Source organism: Macrotis lagotis, chromosome 1, assembly GCF_037893015.1.
Source record: "Macrotis lagotis isolate mMagLag1 chromosome 1, bilby.v1.9.chrom.fasta, whole genome shotgun sequence".
Classification (NCBI taxonomy): Eukaryota; Metazoa; Chordata; class Mammalia; order Peramelemorphia; family Peramelidae; genus Macrotis; species Macrotis lagotis.
In genome coordinates this window covers 24,846,043-24,864,232 of record NC_133658.1, presented here as the reverse complement: position 1 = coordinate 24,864,232, position 18,190 = coordinate 24,846,043, and the positions used below count along the sequence as shown (strand labels likewise).

Sequence of the window (18,190 nt, the reverse complement as noted above, 5' to 3'; positions counted from 1 at the left end):
AAGTGATTTGATATAGATGAAAACTGATTTCAACACCTCTCAACCTAACTTGCGGGGGGCAGCAGGCCTTAGAACATTACTCTCATCACCTTGCATAAGTGGGATAATTCAGGCCTATGATCTGGTGGGGCATGAAGTGAACAGACCAACTAAAGAAGACCTGAGTTCTAATCTGACATCAGACACTTACTAACTGGGAGACCCTGGGCAAAAAACTTAATACTGTTTGCCTCAATGAATGAAAATGATGTGGAGGAGGAAATGGCAAACCACTTCAGAGTCTTTGTGAGGAAAATCCCAAATGGAATCCCAAAGACTCAGACCCAATGGACAAAAACAACAAAAACTCAGGTACTAATCTGGGATGTGAACCCCCATCTTCCACCTCTAGCACCAGTGCCCTATCCACGGTGTCCAAAGAGGCTCATTTTCTCTTCATCCCTTCGCTTTCTTGCCTGCCCTTGCCCTACTCAAAGCTCACTATGGTAATGCCATTCCAGGGGTGCTAGAGCTGACTCCAACTACTGGAGGCCAGATGTTAAATTCTCATTGCATTTAAACTTTGCTTCAAATCAGAGTCTGATGTATGTTTTATGGAGTGCAGAGACTTAAGAAAGAAATAGAGAAAATGTCAATAAAGCAGATTAAATTTACAAGTCTGCCGTATATTCATTTTTTTCTGGAAATCTGGCTGTTACACATTTACTAGCATACCCTTGATCTTACATCTCACATTCTCTGCAGTCTCTGAAGGATTTGACGCTGAAGGAGTCATGAATCCAATCTTAGAATCACAGAATTTCAGAAATGGAAGGCATATTAGAGATCATCTCATCTCACCCTTTCCTGGAACTTCAAAGGTCCTCCCAATACCCTTTGGCCTACCAGACAGCCATTCTTTCCACTTAGCCCATAGACCTTTTACATTTTATTTTTTGTTTTATTTTTAAATTTTATTTTTGCATTAAAAACAGACATTTCCATAACATAATACAATGGAAAAGATGCTTGCACATGAAACTGTAAATTTACTTGCAGCTAACTTGCTGCCATAGACGGTTTTTTTTAGGTTTTTGCAAGGTAATGGGGTTCAGTGGCTTGCCCAAGGCCACACAGATAGGTAATTATTAAGTGTCTGAGGCCAGATTTGAATTCAAGGACTCCTAACTCCAGGGCCTGTACTCTATCCACTGAGCCACCTAGCCGCCCCTGCCAAAAATCTCATTTTTGTTGCTAATAGTGAAGAATGTTAAGCACCTACCATTTGCCTGGTACTAGGGACACAAATATATAAAGAATGAAAAGAGCTTTAGTCACAAGAATTTATGTTCTTCAGCTATGGGTTTGGCTCAGTGGATAGTGTTGAACTTGGGATTCGGAAGACATGAGTTCAAATACCATAGCGGTTTTCTACCTATGACCTTGGACATGTCACCTCTTTCAGTTTCCTTAACTGTAAAAACAAAATAAAAATAGCATCCACCTCACAAGAGTGTTGGGAGGTCAAATAAGATTCCATATGGAAAGCACTTTATAAACAACCTCAACATTCTATAGAACTACCTTTTCAATCTTAGAAAATGACAAGAATACATGTAAAGAAATATCAAAAAAATAGAAAGAGAACAAATATAAAATTCTTAGGGAGGGAGCCACCAATCATTGGAGGTTCAGGAAAAGATTTCCCCAAGGTGTTAAAGACCTCAGAATCATAGATTTACATTATAGAAGGACCCTAAAAATTGATGCTTGCATTTTATTTTGGAGGAAGAAAGGGAACATAAGGGAATGTTTCTGGATTAGGGAGGGGTTTGGGGGTCTTTATTTTTGGGATCCCAATATAGTAGGTACTTAATATATATTCATTGAAATGAGCTGAAAACAGTAGGTGAAGGCAGAGCTGGCCCACAGGAACCACCTTTGAGCAAGATGGATGAAGGACATTATAATCAACAGATACTGATTACTGCTACTGAGTCCACAGGATTGAACTGCTCCTTTTCCATCTCCACTATGGGCACTCTCTTCACTCTGGACCTACGTACAGAGTTTTCAACAGCATCCACCCTGAGGAAGCTTGACTTCCAAAGAGAAGCGTAAAGTTCCCTTGTCTTATGATTCCTTCAGCTTCCTATGCCCCAATTCCACACTCTTGAGGAAAATTCCTTAAAGATTAGGAATGGACTCATGCCTAGGGTCTCCCCAATGCAGTTAGTAGAAAATTCCTTAAGGTACAATATAAAGCATTTAAAAGAAACTTATTTATTCCCTACCTACAAAAGAAATGCAAAGACACAGAAGACTCACAATATACAATGAAAGAAGGTTTTAACAACTTAATTTAGAACTTTTGTTACACTGTTTTAAGAGATTGATACTGAAACCTCATCAGAACCTGAAACAGCAGGATTAGGCATCTTACATTTCACCTCATCTCTGCACTGTCTCCCTCAGAGCGCTCCAGCAAACTAGGGCTGGGGTGAACCCATTCTCTTATCATTGATTTTCTTCTTTAAGGGCTCTAAGGGGTTGTCAGAGACTTCACCTCTTCCTGCCCACACTGATCTCATAGGACTCTGGGTCATCAGTCACTGTGGCCCCTTTCTCCCTGAGCCTGTCTTCCCTGACCCCCATACCACCATCCCTAGAGGATGAGGATGGTGTTAGGGCCTAGGCACTAGAGCCTTCTGAAGGAAATGTCTTCCCACTGCCCAGTATCACATTCCCTAGTTTAAGCTGATCATCCTCTTCAGGGTGCTCCGACTGCAGCCCACTTGGTTACTTCTCTGTATTTTCCCCTTTGCTCTAGATATTCCTAGTTATAGATTTTTCTTATCCTCAGTCTAGAGAGAAGAATCAGGAGTGCTGTGGGAAAATGGTCATGGGAGTTCCCAGACCAGGTGACCATAGCCCAGAGACCATTTGTCTGTTGGGTTATAGAAGGCAGTTTTGCTCAGGTACCGTAACCAGACTAGCCAGATCACAGAATCAGATTTAGAGCTAGTTTGACCCACTCTATTTTTAGATGAGAAAACCAAAAGCATAGAGGGAGAATTCAAACCCTGGTCAATGGGACATTTCTGTACTCCCTCCCAACTTAGAAATCCTAAGATTCCCTAAGGAGTAACTTTAAATGCTTCCTCGTTTCTTAATCATGAAGGACTTCCCACGAAAACCCCCAGAAGTTGTCAAAAAAGGGAGAGTGATTTCAACATAATTTCCCTCCTACTCACATGGAGGACAATGAGGGAATTAATAAATGACTGCAGACTCTCCCTCAGTGGTAGCTTGTACATTCTGTGGTTCAGAACCACCCACAGATCCAGAAAAAAGTCAGGATATTTCTAGAACCACCTTTGTCCAGGAAACTCCAACTGTCTCCCTAAGCAAAATCTCATTCATCGACTCCTATAAATAAAAGCCAGGATCGTCATGATGCCAGAAGCCCCATTTCTCCAACTCCGCAGTCATTTATAAATTTAGAGCTGGAAGAGACTGTAGTGACACATTATGGTTTGGTGAAGGCTCACTGCCTCCAGAGATGAGAGGATCTAGCTTCAAAATCCACCTCTGATAGTGGTTGTCTGCAAGTCCTTGGACAAGTCATTCCACAATCTCAGGTCTCAATTTCCTCATCTGTACAATAAAGGGTTTGGACCAGAAGGTTTTTTTTAAAAAAATTCTAGATTTGTGATCCCCAACCAATCAATTTCTAGGTTTTATCTATCCTAACTTCTAGGAATCTTTCAAATGGTCCCCTTCTCTCTGTTCACATAACCCCCCGCCCCAGGTCATGACCAATTCATCTGGACCTATTGCAATGACTCTCACTGATCTCCCTGACTCAATTCAACCTTCCCCAGTCCATCTCCACCCAATCACCAAAGAGACTTTGCTAAAGCACACATATGGCCACCTTTCTCCCCGTCCAAGAATATTCAGTGGCTCCCCATTATCTCAGCACAAAAGATATACTATTCAGCTTGACATCTCAAGCCCTGTAAGAGTCAGCCTATCTTCTTCCTGTCTATCATATTAATACCATTTTCAAACTCTCCACTCCATCCCAACTGGCCTGCTTACTATTCCTGATTATGACACATCTCATAGCTAGGTGATGCAGTGAATAGAGCACCAGGTCTGGGATCAGGAAGACCTAAGTTCAAATCCAGCATTAGATGTTTTACTAGTTGGGTGACCCTGGGCAAGCCATTTAACCCTATTTGCCTCAATTTCCTCATTTGTTAAATGAGCTGGAGAAAGAAATGGCAAACCACTTCAGTGTCTGTGCCAAAAAAAACACCCAATGGGGTCACAAAGAGTTGAACATTACTGAATAACAATTATAACCTCCCTTACTCACCCTTACCCCTGCCCCACAAATTTACCAGTCCACTTTGGTTGTCTTCTTTGGTGCAGGCTTTCTCATATGCCTTCTCTCCCCATTCTGTTTTTCAGTTTACTTTTATGTATTCTCTTCACCCATTAGAGGCTAGGCTCATTGAGGACAGGGAATGTCTTTTTGCTAGTATTTGAATTCCCAGTGTCTGGCACATACTTAATAAATGATTACTGACTTGATGTGCCTGAAGTACTCTGCCTCTTCACCTTGAAGAATCATTCACTTCTTTCAAAGGTCAGTTCAGGGGCCACCTTTTAATTCTGCCATGTTCTCCCTCCCTCTTGGACTCTGCCTCTGGACTTCCTCCTACACTCAGGGGCAATCCTGCTCTCTGCTATGCCCTCCCTCTGAGACACCTGCCATTGACACTGGATGGATCTTGCCAGGACGATGGTTCTCTGCTTGTCTCCCCACCAGGCTATGAGCACCTTGAGGACAAGAAGAGGGTTCGGTTTTTAATCTCTTTTTGTATTTCCAGGCTCAGCAACAGTGTCTGACCTATAGTAGGGCACTTTAATAGGAACGGCTTTAACAAGGGATCAGTTGTCTAGGATTGGGTTAATAATAGCCAGCATTGATTATATTGATTTAAGGTTTGTGAAGAGGTTTACCAATAATATCCCTTTGGATCCTCCTAGCAATCCAGCAATGAGGAAACTACCTTGTGGCCTCCAAATGGAATGTTCCTTTAAGGACAGGAACCATTTTGCTTTGAATCCCCAGCATCTAACATCTCTGGTATATATGAGGAGCTAGACAATTGCTCAGTAATTGATGTTATCATTACTACTATTGTTGTTCAGTTTTTTCAGTTATGTCCAACTCTTAATGATCGCATTTGGGGTTTTCTTGGCAGAGATACTGGAGTGGTTTTGTCCTTTCCTTCTCCAGCTCGTTATACAGATGAGGAAAGTGAGGCATACAGGGCTTAGTGACTTGTCTAAGGGTCACACAGTTGACTGAGTGTCCGAGACTGGATCTGAACACAGGAAGATGAATCTTTCTGGCTCCATGTCCAGGGATGACTTATCCACTGCAGTACCACCTAGCTGCCATGGGAGGTAGATGTCATCATCATCTCCATTTTTACAGATGAAGAAACTGAGCCAGACAGAGGCTAAGTGATTTAGAGTTAAGGTAGATTTAGAATAAGTTTAGAATACAGTTAGAATTAGGTTAAAATGTGGCTACTAAAGGAAGTGCTCCAAGGGCATCTGATCTTGGAAAGACCCAGTGACACTTACTTGAAGGGAGGATGCATATTCAGCTCATGAAGCTGCCTCTCCCTTCCCTATTCTAGGCTCCATGGATAGAACCCAACCAATTCAACCTCAGGTCAATAATGGTTTTCCCTCATCAGTTCCCAACAATGGGTTAAGGCCCTAGGGTCTGGTCCAGCTGGCTTAAGACTCTGGGGAGCAGGAGTTCCCAAGTGTCCCAGAGGTAGTACAGAAGGTCCTCCCCAGCACGCTGGCCTCCATTCCTCCCCCACCCTCTGTGCCTCTTCCACCCCTGACAAAGCAGTCTTTGTGTCTCAGTCCCTGGAGCCTTGAGTGAAGCACAGAATATCAAAAACTTGGGCTCATTATCATGTTTTAGTTTAATTTCTAGTTCTCCCTCCAGGCCTCACACTCCTCCCGATTATTCCCAGGCAGGAAACCTAAGGACCTACTCTTCATTCCCCTGTTTCTACAGAGCCCAATGGATTTTCACACTCGAGATCAAAAGGAAGCATGACCACACACAATTTGGTCTTGGGCTCCTTAGCTGACTTCTCATGGATAAAGCTTATCTTCCAACTTACCTGAGATCTGCCCGGGGAAGAGACATTTTGCTCCTGTCTCCTTCTCAGCATAACTGAGCTAAGCTATTCTAATGTCAATATGTCATGGATTAATTGGAAATTCCCTCTAAGTTTAGGGAACAAACCTAGTACAATTCATAGTCCTGGAGAGCTGCCATGACTCAGATGGACCAAGTAGTCCATGTGCAGCACCCAGGAAATCCACTCAATTCACTGTCTATCACCTTTTGGGGGAAGAATCCCATCAACAGAACCTGTGATTCTACCAGATTAAGGACTTACTTTGAATAAACTCCCTCCATCAAGACAGATCCACCATTCCCTGAATGTAGGTCAACCACTCTAAGGCAAGCAATGACATTATAGGTAATGTCAGGACTTGGTCATATCTGTACAAAGTCATCAGCCTCATTCTCTTCTCCTAAGTCATAGAAGTCCAGGGGCAAGATATAAGTGAAGACAAATGATGATGGACTATAATTGCTGGGACATTGAGAAGAGAATGACAGAATGTATAGAATATACACATCACATTTTTCATTTTCGTTTGCATTATTAAATTTTTTCTCCATTGCTTAAGTCTAAACAATCAAAACAATCCATCAAGCCCTGGTTTTTCTCTAGATATATATGCTCACACTGAAAATTCAACAAATGGCTCTCAGGATCCTTTTCATGGAGCTGGTTCCTACACAGTTCTGACTAGAGGCATCTGTCTCTGATGGGGAACTGGTACTTGGAGAGAGATGCTACAGATTCAACCTCAGAGGCTGAACACTATAGGGGTGTTTGATATGGAAATGACATTGAGGCTCATCTCTATTTCAACCTGTCATTTTACAGATAAGGAAATTGAGACCCAGATGGGTTCAGAATTTTTTTTTTAAAGAAAACTGAGATCGAGAAAAAGTAAATGACTTGCTCAAGAGGACTCATGTAGAAGCATTTAGGTAACACAATAGTTAGAGTACTAGATCTGTGGTTAGGAAGACCTGAGTTCAAATCCAGTCTCAGATACTTAATATTTATGTGAACCTGAATAAGTTCCAGAGAGGAATAGGTCCGAGACCTACTTAGTGGCAGACAAAAAGGAGCCTGGATCTTAGGGCTGCCAAATCTGCTCTTATTTGCTCTCTCTTTTTCAATCACAAGAATGCTACTTCTTTTATCTTTCTTTTTGGGGAGGTATTTGGGGTTAAGTGACTTGCCCAGGGTCACACAGTTAGCAGGTGTCTGTGGTCAGACTTGAACTGCTTTATTTTTTAATATGGTTTGTGACAAGCAATATCAGTCCTCCACTCTTTCAAAGTTTGTCCTTATCTTTTTAAATAGATAACTCTACAATAATTAGAAACAAGATTAAAAAAGCACATTTTGAATATTGAGGAGTCTGATGATCTTATCTCTGGAAATTAAATATGAAAAGGCAAGCCATGTAAATTATCTCCACTAAAAATAACTGTCTTGGAAGATTTTTGAATATCATAAAATATTAAATAAATCATCTAGAAAAGATACCTGTACCTAGCATGTCTCTGGACAAAATTCCTTTCTTCAGTTCCCATGAAACATGTGAGATTTGAGGAATGGACTCAAAGATGGAACAGATCAAAGAAATCCTTTTTAAGTACATAATGGAAAGGCTGGAATATTGCAATGTATTTGCTCATTTTTCTATGTTACAAGAAGCAAACACATTGCAAATAGTTCTATTTTTCTCTCATTCATTTCAGTTTGGTAAAGATAACAAATACATTTATTTTCTAATAACTAGAAGAATCAGCATTTTTAATCACTTAAAGGTTTGCAAAGCACTTTACATATCGAGAATTTTCATTGGCTCCTCCCAACATCGTTATGAGGTGGGTATTGTAGCTATCTCCATTTTATAGTTGAAAAAAGGAGGCTGGGTGAGACTAAGGAACCCACCCAAGATCACTCAGCCAGGAAATGCCTGAGGGAGGATTTGAACTTGTCTTCCTGACCCCTTTACTCTATCCATTGTACCACCTAGCTGGCTATAATCAAATTTTTTTTCAAAGAAAATAATTTTATAACTTGTCACTACTTTCTGAGAGTGGGAAGGTCCAGTGCTGGATTTTCTCCTTCGATGATGATGATGATGATGATGATGTGATAGTGGTAGTAGTGATAATGATGATGATGGTGATGATGGTGATAGTGGTGGTAGTGATAATGATGATGATGGTGATGATGGAGCCCTGTAACATAATGAAAGGTAGCTATGTATAGAGTTGGGGGTCTGGAATCAGGAAGACCTGAACTTAAATCCAGTTTCAGATGCTTATTAGTTGTGTGATCCTGAATAAGTTGCTTCACCTCTGTCTGCCTCAGTTGACTCTTCTGTTGCAATTCTGATAATAATAACACTGAGCTTGCAGAGTTGTGAGAATTAAATAAAAGAATATTTGTAAGGTACCATAGGACAAACTACAATGGTGTACCTAGTAGGTACCTAATAAGTGTTGATTCCTTCCCTTCCCTTCCCTTCCCTTCCCTTCCCTTCCCTTCCCTTCCCTTCCCTTCCCCCTTCCTTCCTTTGCCTCTCTATGTCTATGTTCTTTCCAAACTAGAGTTAGGACCAACTATGTCATACTTCCCCACTACTTCATTGTAGACTCCCCACCAGTGGTCTACAGAGTTTCAAAGTCTGGGAGTATCAATATTGCCATTTGCTTTGGAAGGAAACAGAATTTGTGCTTTGCTAAACATTTTTCAGTCATATCCGACTCTTTTTGAGTCTATTTGAGACTTTCTTGGCAGAGATGTTGGGTTTGCTGTTTCCCTCTCTAGCTCATTTTACAGGTGAGGAAACTGAAGCAAACAGGGTGAAGTGACTTGCTCAGGGTCACACAGCTAGGAAGTATCAGGCCAGATGTAAACTCAGGAAGAGGGTAATCTCTGACAATCCAAGAAATCATCTTTTATATATCAAGCTTTAATGCACATCCTCATTTTATTCACCCAATGATTCTAGTTCTTAGGCCAAGCAGAATAAATCTAATCTCTCTTCAGAGTTTGGAAGATAACCATCAACTCCACCCTCAAACATCCTATTCCAAGGCCTTAATCTGGCAGATATGACTTGGAGTTCTCTAACTTGAATTATTCAACAATGGAATATACTGACTCTGAAGCAGTGAGTTCCCCTTCTCTAGAAGTATACAGGTAGTGACTGGTCATTTAGATAGAGGATTTGGCAAACAATTCAGTTGATCCTCACAAAAACCCAAAGAGGTAAGTGTTATCATCATTACTTCCATTTTGCAAATGAAGAAATTGAGGCAAACAGATTAGGAGAATGGCCCAGGTTCATGCAGCTAGGAAGTAGGTGAAGTTAGATTTGAACACATCTTCCTCACCTCCTTCAATTCCTCTCTCTGTGCTAAGAAGAAGGAATTCTAAATCACTGCTAGGTGCTAAGCCTCAGTCTAATTTCATGTTCTTGCCATGGGGCTGTAAGCACTTTATTATGGCCATTCTACAAAAGAGATAACTGGGGGAGGGAAGCTAGATGGTATAGTAGATAGAGCACCAGTCCTGAAGTCAAGAGAACCTGAGTTCAAATCCAGCCTCAGACACTTAATAATTATTTAGCTGTGTGGCCTTGGACAAGTCACTTAACCCCATTGCCTAGCAAGAGAGAGAGAGAGAGAGAGAGAGAGAGAGAGAGAGAGAGAGAGAGAGAGAGATAACTGAGGCTTGCTGGGCATCCCATAGCTATCAAGTATTTGAGGTAATCTAGACTCCAGTCAAGACTACAAGCCCTGGACGGCTAGGTGGCACAGTGGATAAAGCACCAGCCTTGGAGTCAGGAGGACCTGGGTTCAAATCTGGTCACAGACACTTAATAATTACCTAGCTGTGTGGCCTTGGGCAAGCCACTTTAACCCCATTTGCCTTGCAAAAAAAAAAAAGATTAAAAAAAAAGACTACAAGCCTAAGTGGCTGGTATCTAGGGGTGTCTTCCTCATCCAACAGGCATATAATATTTTCTTCATTAATTGATTCAGGAACTTCTGAGAGTCCTTTTCCTCTTCATAATACTAAGGTCAAGGTAGATAGATCAGATTCCAGAACCATAAACTAACTCAACACTTGCAAGAAACCCAAGAAATCATCTAGTCTGAGCTCTTCCCTGATGGATCTCCTCTAGAATCCATGACGCAGGGGCGGCTGGGTGGCATAGGGAATAAAGCACCAGCCCTGGAGTCAGGAGTACCTGGGTTCAAATCCAGCCTCAGACATTTACTAATTACCTAGCTGTGTGGCTTTGGGCAAGCCACTTAACCCAACCTTTTTGTGCCTTGCAAAAACCTAAAAAAAAAAAAAATAGAATCCATGATGCTTGGCTATCTAGTCATTGTTTGAATACTTCCAGAGAAGGGAAACTCACTACCTCAGAGGTAGTGTGTGCCACTGATGAACAATTCAAGTCAGAAGTTGCTTTTGTATCCTCCTTTCATTCCTCCATTGCTCGTAGTTCTATCTTCCTAGGCCAGGCAGAATAAATCTCATCCTTCTTCAGATCCTGAAAGACCCCAACCTCAAATGTCCTATTCCAAGGCCTTAACTTGGCAGATATGACCCTGAGTTCTCTAAACCTGTGCTAGGTCAACACAAACCCTAGAAAATTCCACCAATTTACAAAGATTTTTTGAGTATAGACCTAAAATTGACTGAAATTCCTAAGAATATCCCCACCAGGGGATGGACCACAGGGCAATGAATTTTTCTTTATTTTCTTTTTTCCTTTTGGTTAGGCAGTGGGGTTGCACCGCTATTAAGTAATAAGTTTCTGAGTGTAGATTTGAACTCAGGTCCACTTGACTCAAGGGCTGGTGTTCTATCCACTGCACCACCTAGTTACCCCCTTGTAATTAATTTTTCAACCATAAAACTCTTCACTGCTATCTTCCAAACTGGGGGTCTGGGATCTGCATCAATGGACAGAATAATTAATGAACCCAACAACTTCATTAATTCCTGAAGTACAATGTTACCCAGATTATAGTTTAATCTCCAGATTACAGATCCCTAGGTCCTTTAACTGGCAATCAGCAAACATTTATTAGGTGCCTACAGTGTAGCAAATTCTGTGCTAGATACAGGGGTATAATTACAGAAATGAGATGTTCCCGGCCTCTAAGGAGTCGACTTTCTGATGGATTATCAAATCATGTGGTCTTCAGTGTCCTCTACTTGCTTGGTCACTGTTCTCTGGAAATACCTGGTCTATAGAGTGCTTCCAAAGACGGCAGTGCCCAGAAATGAAAAGGGGGAAAAGAAAGATAGAAGGAAAGGGAAATCCTGGGACATTACTGCTATTGCGTGTCCTTCCTTCTTGAAGAAGACCATGGCATCAGAGAGGGGCTGCCACGATGTTCACATGAATTGGATTTGAGTGAGACAAGGCTGCCTCACTTTCTCCTCCGTAGCCATTTGGATTCAGTGACCACATATGCATCAGGATGGCTGGAGATGACTTTGGAGATGAGACAATCAGGATTAAGTGACTTGCCCAAGGTCACACAGCTTTTAAGTGTCAAGTATCTGAGGCCAAATTTGAACTCAGGTCCTCCTGACTCCAGAGCTAGTACTGTATCCACTGTACCACCTAGATGCCTATCCCACACACAGTGTCACATAGCCCCATAGAATGTCCCTTCTCAATAAGTGTTTCTAAGGTCGCTAAGACTTTCCCAACAGTTGATCCTAGTGAGAAAAATCCAAAAATACTTAAGAGTTCATTTTGAATCCTGCTTTTAAATTGTTCAAGATCCCTGAAGCATGGTTCCCTGCCTGGCTTCTTGTTATGTTCTCTCCTGCCTTTCTCGGAATGTTATCTCACTAACTAGGGTGTTGGAGGAAGGAAGGACAGAAGGTCAACTGTGTCAGCTAAGGCTAAAAAGAGGCATTGATAAAGACGCACCTGAGACAACATTTATACATGGGCCTCCCGTATTAGGAAAGCTAACCCAGTTTTTCAGCTCTTTTGGGATCAGCACTTACTCAGTAGTTCATGAGTCCCTACAAATGCATTCATTTCTACTAGCCAGACAAAGAGCATATTAATTTTGAAAAAAGGCATTTAATCAAATCTAATAGAAAACAAAGAGACAAAAAAGATCCCCTTCCCCTTTACTCTCCCACAGATCACGACACCACCAGGACAGGAAAACACACATGTGACAAATATACATGACCGAAGAGTATTTATGGAGAATACAAAATCAGGAATCCACGTGGCTAGACCATGAATGTAGAAGGTGGTGACCAGAGCATCTATATAGTATGGACAGCTCAGACATCTGACACTCTCTGGTAATACCATGGCTCTGTTATCTCTTATGCATTATACCACTACTCTCTATAACAAGCCTGCTGGGCTGTGGGGTGGCACAGGTCTAGAATCAGGAAGACCTGAGTTTAAATTCATCCCCAGAAATTTTACAGCTGTGTGATTCTATTCAAGTCATTCCATCTCTATTTACCTCAGTTTCCTCATCTGTAAAATAAAGATAATCATAGCACCAGGGGTTGTGAGGAGAGAATTATAAAATGATTAGCATAGAGGGCAGCTAGGTGGCACAGTGGACAGATCACTGGTCCTGGAGTCAGGAATACCTGAGTTCAAATCCAGCCTCAGACACTTAATAATGACCTAGCTGTGTGGCCTTGGGCAAGCCACTTAATCCCATTGCTTTGCAAAAACCTAAAAAAATAAAAAATAAAAAAATAAAATAAAATGATTAGCATATAGTAAGCACTATGCAAATGTTAGTTCTTTTGATAATTAACTTCTGCCTATCTCACTTTCCTCAACTGAATGAGAATAACAACACTTACCTCAAAGAGGTGTTAAAAGGATCCCACGAGATAATATTTGTAAAATGCTTACCAAGAACCAGTGTCTGGCAAATAGTAGGACCTATCTCCTTTCTCCCTCCCCAGGGACACCATCTCTGTGCTGGACAATATGTCTCAATGATGAGGTTGCCAGGCTACTCTTTTCTACCATCTTTCAAATCCAAACCTCAGACACTTACCAGCTGTATGACCTTGGGCAAGTCACTGAACCCTGATTCCCTCACATTCAAGATCATCTCCAGTCATCATAATTCCTATCAAGCCACTGGATCAAGATGGCTTGGCAGGAGAGAGTGAGGCTGGGGACTTCGCACAGCAGCCCCTTTGCTCAAATCCAATTCACTTGCCACTCAAGGTGTCACTAGATATCCTGGTCTTCCTGCAGTACAAAGAACAAACATCATCATCATCACCATCTTCTAAGCCTCCTCTAGCCCAGCATTTGCTCTTTACTCCCATCAACTAGGGTGTGGTGACTTAAAAGCCTCTCTCTGTCAGAGATAACCATAGCTCCTTTAGTCGGTAGCCAAAAGCATTAAACCACCACACCCTCCAGTCAGGAGAAAGCAACTGGTAAAATTCCTCAAGGTAAACTTAAGAGGTAACATCATTACTGATCTGCGAGTATAGAAGGCCTGGGTTCAAGTCTTAGCTCTGAAAGTTAGTAAAACCCTGAATGCCACCAGGCAAATTTCTAAAACCAAGAGTTATAAAAGAACAGAAGAAACTTTCTCCATATCTGAAGAGAATTTCTAACACTGATGAAATAACAGGTCTGGATCTTTATTAAAGGTAAAAAAAATGCTCTATTATTTTGATTTTCTTAAGCTCATTCAAAGTCCATGACCTAATATGATTATTTGACTTATGGTTGGGAAATATCTCATAATTACTATATAATCCCTGATTACAAGCCTCTGTTCTTAAACATGTTTTGAGGAATCTGTCTATAAAACACTCATATACCCACCCACACTAGCTGTGTGGAGGCAGGGGCATTGAGGCAACTCTTTCTCCCAAGATCCCCTTTAATTAGCATGCAGATCCAGTGGGCTAAGAACAAAAGGATGAGTGAAGACACAGTTCCGCCTTTATCACATATAGCTCCCAGCGATAACACCCCTGAGTTTTGAACAACACAAAACCTCATTGTTCCCCTACACTATTAATACAGATAAAAACTTACATTTATGAGGGTGAACCTCAGTCTGGAAGGGACTCTAAAGGGTATCTGTTCCCACCCCCACATTTTACAGCTGAGGAAACCAGGTTCCACGGAAGTGAAGTCACCTGGCCAAGGGCATCCCTTAAGAAAGCATCAGAGGCAAGATTCGAACACAATGCCTCTAATGCCAGCCCTTTTACCTTGCTTTAGAGTTTATAAAGCTCTTTCCTCATAACAATTTGTTGTAAAATAACTGCTTGCTAGAGCTATAGGTAGGAAACCTAAGGAAACTGAATGGTAAACTGAGGGAAAACAGGCAACAAGCCCAGTTGAAATGACTCTCAGAGATACTGTGAGGAGGGCTCTTTCAAACAAAAACTGCTACATATCATTTATATAGCTCTTTGAAGTTAAAAAAAAATCTTTTTCTCTTGAGTACAACAAATGACCCTTAGAATATCATCACAGGAATCATTATACCCATTTTACAGATGAGAAAACTAAACAATTAAATGACTTTTTTCCAGATTTCCCCAGTCAATGAGGGTCAGAAGCAGGATTTGGGTCTTCCTGCCTCTCTGAGGATAAAGGTCTCAGATCCCTATCAGCCTTTCAAGTGACCCTGAGGGAAAGAAGCAATGTTCTTAATGGTCCTAGAAGGTAAGAGCTCGCCTCCTCTAGGTTCTCTCACCCAGAAGGGTGAGAAACCCCAAGGCCTGGCTTGTTGTTTGCTACAAGGAGATAACTGATGAAGAGCAAGAGGATGTAAAGAGGATGTAAAGATGTAAAGAGGATGGTTTAGGGAATCTGAGAGGGATGAGAGGTCTGAGAAGGCAGACCTCTGGTATCCTCTGATAAACTGAGGAAAAGGTGAATGAATAAAATCCCCAGGGGTATCCCAAACCAATCAGTAGAAGAAACAATTCATGCTGAGATAGAATTTTCTTCCTTTAAAAATGGATTCCCTCATCAGACTCCTCAGAGGAAGGAAGCATTTAAGTATTCATTGCCATAGCTCCAAAGAATGTTTGAGCAAAGGGTCATCTAGTGTGGACTTTAGAAGTCATTTAGTGTGGACCAACTCCCACATTTGTGTTGATGATTGGAGCCCAGAGAAGGGAATGACTTGCCCAAGGTCACATAGCTAGCTGCCAGCGGAACCAAAGAACTTTGCCAAAGTAAGTGTTTATTTAGTTGACAAAGAATCAAACTCTTGGCGGGGAGGGGAGGGAAGGGAGAAAAAAAATTAAACCAGAAAAGAATAACATGGTGTCTGTGTGTGTGTGTGTGTGTGTGTGTGTGTGTGTGTGTGTGTGTGTGTTTGAGAGAGAGAGAGAGAGAGAGAGAGAGAGAGAGAGGAGAGAAAGGAGAAAGAAGAGGGAGCAAAAAGGAGGAAAGAGAGAAAAAGTGAGAGAGAGAAATAAAGAGAGGAGAGAAAGAAGAAGAAAGAGGGAGAGAAAAGGAGGAGAGAGGGAAAAGAATGAGAGAGAGAGAGAGAGAGAGAGAGAGAGAGATCAAGGCTGACTCCTTGCCAATGACTCCCACTTCCTCTCTCCTGCCTTTAGTAATTTCCCAATGCAGGCTGGAAGTCCCCCAAATAGTTCAATGACAGCAGGCTAAGTCACGAATCTCTGGCAATTTAACTAAGTGTTCATTGCTAAGCCATAGGACCATGAAAACAGAGCCAGAAGGGACTTTGGAAACCATTTAATTCAACCCTCTCAATTTATAGATGAGAGAACTGCAGCTGAGAAAGAACATATGTGGCACATAGTAGGTACTTATTAAATGTGTATTGACCAAGTAACTGAAAAGGTCAAGTCAAGATTTAAACATAGGATTTCAAATCCAGCCAGTTGGATCATTCTCCAAGTGTGTATAGGGGAAATACTTCTATCATAGGCTCATAACTTGAGAACTGGAAAAATGTCATTGGAAGTCATTGCGTCCAATCCTTAATTTACAGAGAAAATAAATCAGAACAGAGTAGTTAAAACTGCCCAAGGTCACACAACTAATAAGTGTCTGAATTGGGATTTGAACCCTTTTTGACAAAGAGTCTGGAATTCTCTTTATAATATCCTCCCCTTTCTCCTCCTCTTCCTCATCATCAACATCACTACCCTCATCATGACTACCATCTTCACTAGCACTATCATCATCATGAACACCTCCACCACCACCATTATCATGATCATTATGACTCCCACCTCCACCATGATTATCATGACCACCTCCACCACCATCATAATGACCACCACCACCATCATCATGACCACCATCACCATTATCATGATCATGACCACCATCATCTTGAATGCCACTACACCACCATTATCTGCATGATCACCCTCACCGCCCATCATCATCCCAACCACCAATTTGACTGCCATTTATATTGTCCTTTCAGGTTTACAAAGTACACTGTGGAATCATATCATTTGACCCTCACAACCACCCATCTCCATTTCCCAAAAGGTCTTGAGAATCAATCAATCAAGTATTTATTGAGTGACTCCTATGTGCCAGGACTCTGGGGATACAGAAAGAGAAAAGAAATAATTCCTTTTCTCAAGATGTTTATATTCTTGGACATCATCTATAAGAACATACAAAATAGATTCAAGGTTTTTTTTTATTTGAGGAGCCTAAGTGTTGGAGCAGGATAAGAAGGGTTGGAGTTGAGCTTTGAAGGGAATTATGGATTCTAACAGGTAGATATGAGGAGGAAGCACATACTAAGAATGGGGAACCATGACTGCATAGGACCAGAGATGGAAGATGAAGTGTGATGCGTAACAAGACTGGAAAGGTAGACTGGAGCCTGACTGTGAATGACTTCAAGTGTCAAATAGCACACATACTACTTACGCCTTCACAATCTTGTGGATACAAAATAATAACCAACAAATTTATTTGGCACTTTAAGGTTTGCAAGGCTCTTTAGGAATATTACCTCATTTGATCCTTATGTTAATCCCATTTTACAGATGAGGAAACTGAGGCTGAGAGGTTAAGTGACTTGCCCAGGGTCACATAGTGTTCATCTGAAAGCAAGTCTGAACTCAGGGCTTCCTCATTCCAAGTCTAGCAGTCTGCCTTTCTGCACTCCCTAGCTGCCTAGGAATTAGTTGAATGCTGTCTCCTCTCATTGGACTGTGCGTTCCTTAAGGGTAGAAGCTGTTTTTGCTTTTTCTTGAATCTTCAGCCCTTATCACAGAGCAATTCTTATCAATATCAATGAAAAAAGTGAAAACAATCCTTAATCTCATAAAGCCAACAGGGATAGATATACATATATATTCAAATAAAGAGAAAGGGGTCCATATAACCATAATAACACCTACTGTGTGCTCCAGGAATTGTGATACGTGCTTTAAAATATTTCATCATTTAATACTCATTATTATCCTTATAATAAGGTTTGAGGAAATTGAAACAGAAAGAGGTGAAGTGACTTGTTCAAGGTCATTCAACTAAAAAATTTCTGAAGTTAAATTTGAACTCAAGTCCCCCAACTGCCCACAGATGTACTTACTAAAAGATGGACAATGGTTCTTTTTGTGGTAGAACTAGAAACTAAGGAGAATTTCCATAAACTGAGAAAAAGTTGAGTAAAAAAAAAAAAGGTGCACATAGTATACATTCAGATTCTGGGGTTTTTTCCCTCTGAATATGGATGGCATTGTCCATGGCAGGTCTCTCAGGGTTGTCCTTGATTTCTGAACTTCTAAGAGGTTCTGCATTCATCACAGGTGATCATTTCACAATGACTTTAATGTGGACAATGTTCTCTTAGTTCTGCTCTCTTCACTCAGCATCAATTCATGTAACTCTTGCCATGCTTCTCTAAAGTTCAACCACTCATGAAAGTGGAATGACATAATTAACCACGTTGTAGCATCTTCATGGAAGCAGTGAATGAGAT

The 18,190-nt window shown here is 41.2% G+C and overlaps 1 protein-coding gene across 2 annotated transcripts in view; it reads right to left on the bottom strand.

Moving 5' to 3' along the window:
- Positions 1-13,536, bottom strand: part of SMOX (spermine oxidase) — a 125,716-nt gene extending 112,180 nt beyond the window's left edge. The window contains exon 1 of one of the 2 annotated variants that reach the window (XM_074196079.1): positions 13,277-13,536. The gene's annotated coding sequence lies outside the window, so the exon portion shown is untranslated. The remainder of the gene's footprint in view (positions 1-13,276) is intronic. The other variant, XM_074196087.1, reaches the window with a different exon arrangement.
- Between the last annotated feature and the right edge of the window lie 4,654 nt (positions 13,537-18,190).